The following is a 7,343-nucleotide window of genomic DNA, read 5'->3' on the forward strand; positions in this document are numbered from 1 at the left end:
TTTACTTTTAATGCAGCTTTGTTCCAACATTATTGGAACAGATGTTAAGCTAACTTGTGGCCTGACTTGTGATTTCCTGGATGTCCACAGATCCTTGTTTTGAAATTGGCATCATACCAGCCATTCATTGGTCCTATGACGAAGGATCAATATTAGAGGCATCGTATATTTTTGTTGGGAATACTCACAGTGTCACCTTTCACCACCATCTTCTCTAGAGCTTATTGAATGCTATCGAGAGGCAGGCTTTTATTTACTTTCAGTTTAACAATCAGGCATTATGGTGACAATCCATATTGTCACCTTATTTGTTTCAATTTCTTAGACTCCTAGGGAACCCCACCCCCACCCCCACAAATATTTGCAGCTTCTTGTTAGCAGAATTTAACATCCTTCCTATAAAGCAGAAATCCGCACATCTTCAACTTGCTGAGGTTGGGAACCACTGCTATAAACTATTTTGATTGAAAAGTCCAATTAAAATACTTCACATCTCTTCCCAGAATCATCTTGGAGGTCTTATACCAGCACTCCTTATTTATTTATAGTCCAAAATCAAGTCACAAAACTTAAGGTACAATGCTCTATTAATGTTTAAAAAGGTAAAGGTTTCCTTGTCCAATTGTGTCCAATTCTAGCGCACAGTGCTCATCTCCGTTTCTTAGGCGAGGGAGCCAGTGTTGTCCGTGGTCATCTGGCCAGCATGGTTATACATCAAAGGCACACAGAACACTGTTTCCTTCCCACTGAAGTGGTACCTATTAATCTACTTGCATTGGCATGCTTTTGAACTGCTAGGTGGGCAGGAGCTGGGGCAAGAAACAGGAGCTCACCCCGTTGGGCGGTGCTTGGGTCTCAAACCTGGGCTGTCAGCTGACAAGCTCAGCGTCTTAAACCATTGAGCCATCGTGCCTCTTTAATGTTTACATATGTAATAATGCATATTGCCGTGATGGTGAACCTATGGCACGCGTACCACAGGTGGCACACGGAGCCATATCGGTGGGCACACGAGCGTTGCCCTAGCTCAGCTGCAGTGCACATGTGCACGCCGGCCATCTTATTTTTGGGCCTTCTGGCCCACCGGAAGTCGGCAAACAGGCCGTTTCTGGCCTCTAGAGGGTTTCCGGGGGTGGGGTGGGGAAGGCTGTTTTCACCCTCCCCAGGCTCCAAGAAAGCCTCTGGAGCCTGGGGAGGGCAAAAAACCGGCCTACCAGGCCCATCGTGCCATCACGTGCCAAAAGTGGGGGGAGTGCAGGGGGTCATGCTGGGGGGGGAGGGCACATTGAATTATGGGTGTGGGCACACACACGTGCGACTTCCTGTACTCTCCCCATTTTTGGCACATGACAGCAAAAAGGTTAGCCATTACTGGCATATTACATGATAATGTGGACATATATAAGAGGAAAAAAAGTAGCAATTCATTGGAGGCACCAAACAATTTCTATAAGCTAAAAGTATAAATACAAATGTTGCTACTGTCTTCAAAACAACCAGTCATTTAGTCATTTAGTAAGGATACCTCAATCTTCTTCTAAATGAGTGGAGTCTTCTGAAGAGGGTGTTGTCAGGTTCCAAGTAATGCATCCATTGTAAATTGAACTCTGAGGCATTCCTGTTTTTCAAAGTATTTAGGTACATCATATTGGCACTAACTGATGAAGAGCCAGTACTAACATTCCCAGGCTTTTCACTTCAATATAAGTTTTCAGTTTCTCAAGTTTCCAAAACATTGATCGCATTGTCCAACCAGGATGGGAGCTGGTTGCTCAGCAACATCTCTCTTTCTTCTTCTCCGGTCAGCCAGACAATGGAATGTGACTGACTCATCAGTTAGGAATGAAGTTTTGACTGAAGACCCCATCCCCCTCCAGTTCCAAACTATGTCAAGCTGAATTCGTGCTAGGATGTCCAAGGATACAAACAACCCCACACCCCAATCAAATTCAGGCTTGACAGGCTGCCCCCCCCCTCAACAGAAGGAACAACCCTGGAAAGGTAAAACATTGTGGGGTTAGCTCTGATTGCCAATGAGAGTACAGTGGGAACTTTAGAAGGATGTGTGAAATAGACCAAACCCCTATATTTGAGCCCCTAGTTCATGCAGGGACAAAATTGTTCCCCCACCAGCAAGCAAATTTGTTGGTTTCTAACTTATGTATTACTTAACTTTTCAGACATTGAAAAGGGTGAGAATTCTGAAAGTTGAATTTCGCACACCTGGAGCCTGATAGAAATTATTCTGTTAAGAATTTGAAGATAAATTCTTGGACACCCGTCAGCTGAACTATAGTAATGGGTTCTAAATTATAGTCTGTGAAGACCACTCAGAAGTTACAGTTGCTTTAGAATGCAATGGCTTGAGTAGATATGGGTGTGACTCATTTCAACCATAGGGACCAATTCTTTTGGAACTACTGAGCTTCTGAATGCAATTCAAGTTGCTGTTTTCCATCTTTAAATCCTACATGGTTTAGCATATGTCCATTTTAGAGACTGTCTACTTCCAGTAGCATCTCCCCATCCATTAAGATCAGAAAGAGAGGACTTATTCTGGGTCTCAACCCTCTTGGAGTGTTGCCATCAAGACTATAGAGGCAAACCTTCTTTATGGCTAACTTCTTTCTCTGGAACAGAATTCCCATGATGATGATAGAATTTCAGAATGCCATTAAGACTTGTTTTTTAAAGAGATGATTTTAGGAATTATCTGTGTGGGTCCTTCCTGGAGAAGAGAGGTTGGAGTGGTGGCAATAGTTTCGTGCTAACATTGCCTTATATTGAACATATTTTTTAGAAATGTATTCTGATGTTGCGATTTATTTTTTTGAAAACATCAGCCTATATGCCTCTCTGCCTTCATTTGAAGCTGAAACTGTATGGTAACTTGGAGTTGTTGGGAGTAGAGAGGCATGTAAATCTCGGTAGCAAATAAAATATCAGTGTTCTCAGATTAGTAGTGATGCCTCATCAGATTCTGCTTTGATTCATTTTACAGGAATCTTATTTCAAAATATCCACATCAATTTGTTCCAGTTTGAGATTCAGCCACATACAAAACACAGATAGATGGAGAAGAATTCTATCGGGAGCTTTGAACACAGAAACTGCATTGCTCTTCAGGAGCTAATATGTGGCTCATACTGGCTAGCAACCTGGTAGCTACAGTGTGTGACTAATCCACTGTGCAAAGACAACTTTAATGTGAGGGGAAAAATAAGAGGAAACAAGACCAGGAGAGAGCTGATCAATGCCTTGATTATTATTACCTCTCCTCTATGAGGAGAAAGGAAGTGTATGTATACCTTAATAGGTTGCCTATCACCAATTTGTGATCTTTTAGTGATACTTATTAGGGACAGGAATAAAGGTGTAAGATTGGTCTCTTGTCAATGCTTCCCATTGCTCCTCATCTCACCTTCAAAGTAGCACTTTTAATGAATTACTAGGCTGTGAATTCAAGAAGAAAATGTGCTTAGGGATATTGGAGCTCTGTCACAGAGGAGTCATGAAAAGTGAAGAAGCAGATCCTAGTCCAGTCAAATTGTAATATTCCCTGAAAATGAAAAATCAGGCATACAGGTTGTCCTCAACTTACAACCACTCATTTAGCAACCATTTAAAATCACAATGGCCCTGTAAAAAGTGACTTACGACCAGTCCTCACACTTTTGACTCATTCCATGGTCACATGATCAAAATAGGAATAGCACTTAGACTTATACGGTGCTTTATAGACCTCTCTAAGCGGTTTACAGAGTCAGTGTCAACTCGTAAAGCATTTCAGGCTTGCTCTTGAGTTGCCATAGGCAGGAGCGGGGAGAACTGACGGAGCAGCTTGGCTGCCACGACCAAAAGCACATTCCATGCATATCTTTCTCCAGATTGTATCCCAGGTTACCAGAGCCAGCCGGAGAGGTGTGTTTTCTACAGCCCACAAAAGTGCTCCGTTGGAGAATGTGATTTATGACACACCCAGGGAGGAGGGGGGAAACAGGGTCATAGTGGGGCCATACATTATGTGGGGCAGAGCTGACTCCATTTGGATACTTGCTGACATGTTGCTCCTAATAAATAACTGGATTTCTTTTGAAACTTGGCTCGAGGCTCATGAATTAATTAGGGCATCCGTTGGAACCCTGACAGCCAGCATATTGCCCCCAACCATCGGGGTCGTCATTTTACCAACCTCGGAAGGCTGGAAGGCTGAGCCAACCTTGACCTAATGAGACCTGAACTGCCAAATTGCTGGCAGCTGGTGATCAGCAGAAGTAGCCTGCAGTACTGCCTTCTAACCGCTGTGCCACTGCAGCTCTTGCGCTCCCACACCAGTATGTGTTTACAATGGTTGCAGCATCCCAGAGTGATGTGATCACCATTTCTCATCTTCCCAGATGACTTCTGACAAGCAAAACCAATGGGGGGGGAGGGGAGGGGAGAAGAGCCAGATTCACTTAACAACCATGTGATTCACTTAACAATTGCAGTGCTTCATTTAACCATGGCAAAAAAAAAAGTTGCAAAATCGGGTGTGATTCACGTAACAGTCACTTTGCTTAGCAAGAGAAATTCTGATCCCAGTTGCAGCCATAAGTCTTGGTAGTACAGTGGTTTAAAACACCCTGTTATTAAGACCAGCTGCCTGCAATTACTGCAGGTTCGAATCTCGCCAAGGCTCAAGGTTGACTCAGCCTTCCATCCTTTCTAAGGTAGGTAAATTGAGGACCCAGTTGTGGGGGCAATAAGCTGACTTCGTATAAAAATATATACAAAAGGATGAAGGCTATTGCTTAACGCATTGTAAGCCGCCCTGAGTCTCCGGAGAAGGGCGGCATATAAATCAAATTAAAAAAAAAAATAAATAAGTCGAGGACTACCCATAGTTGAAATCTTGTGAATAGTCAAAATGAGGTGGCTTTAGTCCTCTTCCTCCTCCTCCTCCTTTCCACATGAATTGTTTGTAAATATGTTAGGGAGGGCAAGGTCTTTTCTTCTTGGGAGGGAAGCTTAGGAGAAGACAAAATAAGGCACCAGGATTTAGAACTCAATCAAAGAAGGAGAAATCAGTGCATCTTGCCTGAGTTCAAGCAGCAACTTCATTCGTTTTAATTTTGGGGGATGATAAACACAAAACAAGGCAAGACAAAAAAATGGGATAGAGACAGAAAAAAAAAACAAGGAAGGAAACAAGAAGAACAAGAGAAAAAGTCACATTTCGAGCTGATTGCAAGCAATCCAATTGGAAGCTCAACTTGCTGACGCCAGGTAGAAAAAGCTCACAAAGATTTGAAGCATCAATTACTTGCTTTTCAACATTTACCAGGATGTAAGACTGTTTTATGTGGATGAATAGCTTGTTCACCTTGAAGCAGGCTGGAATTTAATTAATGTATTCAGGGTGTACAACTGTACCGAATGATCACCGGATAATCCATAAAACATAAATTGACAGGCAAAAGAAACTTCTTAAGAATTTCGGTGGACTGGCGTCTGAGAGGTTCTTTTGTTAACTCCCTACATGCTCCTTTTGGTTTAGGCTTAGAGGCAGGCATTGCTTTAACTCAAATTGCTATTATTTGCTCCGTTGGATATACAGTAGCCCTTTAGGCGGTATGTGTGCTGGGGAAGGAAAAAGGAACAGAATGGATAAATGTATAAAATTTGCCCCTCTACAGACTCTCTTTCCGGCTTTAAAATAAAGTTTAAGTATGGGTGACTTTTATGAACAATATGACTGGGGGGGCAATATCTATATCTGAAACACAGAACATGGGATCTGGCATTTTATGCTATCTTGCAAGCATGAAGGCTGGAGATATCCCCATTGTCAATGTCTGTAAGACTAGAAACCATTTGCTGCTTTGTTCCGTGATTCTGGGACATCTCATTCCGTGCCTGCAAGGTATTGTGCCATTCGACTTCTCTGTCAGAAGTAGTGTGCCATTTTGAATGCCAGTTGTGAAGACACTATTGTGTTTTTGTTCTACTGATAGCTTCCCAAGCATTGGCTTGGAAGAACTTCCTGTTTCTTCATGCATGGTGCTTCTTATGTTTTGAGGAGCAGAATGGAGTCAGTAGCAGTCAGTCCTGAGGGTATAAAGTAAAGGTAAAGGTTCCTCTCGCACCTATGTGCTATTCGTTCCCGACTCTAGGGGGCAGTGCTCATTTCCGTTTCTAAGCTGAGGAGCCAGCGCTGTCCAAAGATGTTTCCGTGGTCATGTGGCTGGCATGACTAAACGCCAACGGTGCACAGAACACTGTTACCTTCCCACCAAAGGTGGTCTCTATTTTTTCTATTTGCATTTTTTACATGCTTTCGAACTGCTAGGTTGGCAGAAGCTGGGACAAGTAACGGAAGCTCACCTCGTTATGAGGCACTAGAGATTCAAATCGCTTGACTGCCGACCTTTTGATCAACAAGCTCAGCATCTTAGTCACTGAGCCACCACGTCCCTTTTCCTGAGGGTATAGCAGACTCATAAAACAATTATTACCAGAGACTCATCAGACAAATATTCTCCTCTGGCTTTAAACTTCAATACAGACTGTTTCCTTGAGCCTTATTGATTTCTTGCATAAGCACCAATCATCTCTGGATTCTTCCTGGAAAAGAAAAATGACAGGAGGTCATTTGGCCTCTTCAAAAGCCTTGGTTACTGGCCTCCAAAGTCATTGATTTTAATTTTTTTGGGGGGGAAAATACAGCAACTTCTCTTGAGATCTCAAGTTGCTTTTTCAAAAGGCGACTGGACTGTTCTTCCTTGACGAAGATGAAGATGTTTTGCTTCTCATCTAAGAAGCTTCATTAGTTCTGGAGATCATTGGTTCTGGAGATTTGCATCTCCTGCTTCTGATCCTCCAACTACTTTACCTGAAATCCAGAGAGCAAACTTAATGTGTTTTGGTTTCTTAAATGGAAGCTGAAAATATGTCTTTTTGGTTTAGATTTTTTAACTCAGTTGATTTTATGCTATAGTCTTTAGGTGTGTAATCTATAAATTAGCCTCATGATACTTGGTGATTAATTCCTTGAATGAACTGATCTTTCAGATGCAATGAAGGCTGTTAAACACAAATGTCATATTGTTAGCTAGATAAGGAGGTTCCTTAACCCCACCTGTAACCAGGGAAGTGCTTTTCCTTCAAAGAATCGCTGGTACTGATTACATTATTTTGAGCTGGAGGCTTCTGTATAAATCTCTTCAGGTATCTCTTTCAATCAAGGACAAGCAACATCTGTTGTTGTTGTGGAAGGCTCCATTTCTTTGTTGGAAACCACCTATCAGTTGATGGGTAGTTTGAAGCTTAAATTGGTCACGACCACTTACTATCTCTTTACC

The 7,343-nt window shown here is 42.4% G+C and overlaps 1 long non-coding RNA gene across 1 annotated transcript; it reads left to right on the forward strand.

Annotated features, from left to right (window-relative positions):
* The first annotated feature begins 1,862 nt into the window (after positions 1-1,862).
* Positions 1,863-3,386, forward strand: LOC117677518 (uncharacterized). Its single transcript, XR_004594801.3, has 2 exons — positions 1,863-2,001; positions 3,002-3,386. It is a non-coding gene; the product is annotated as an uncharacterized LOC117677518 (long non-coding RNA).
* The last annotated feature ends 3,957 nt before the right edge of the window (positions 3,387-7,343 follow it).

The sequence above is a fragment of the Pantherophis guttatus genome, chromosome 1 (assembly GCF_059756535.1).
Source record: "Pantherophis guttatus breed Tessera chromosome 1, ASM5975653v1, whole genome shotgun sequence".
In the NCBI taxonomy this organism is placed as follows: Eukaryota; Metazoa; Chordata; class Lepidosauria; order Squamata; family Colubridae; genus Pantherophis; species Pantherophis guttatus.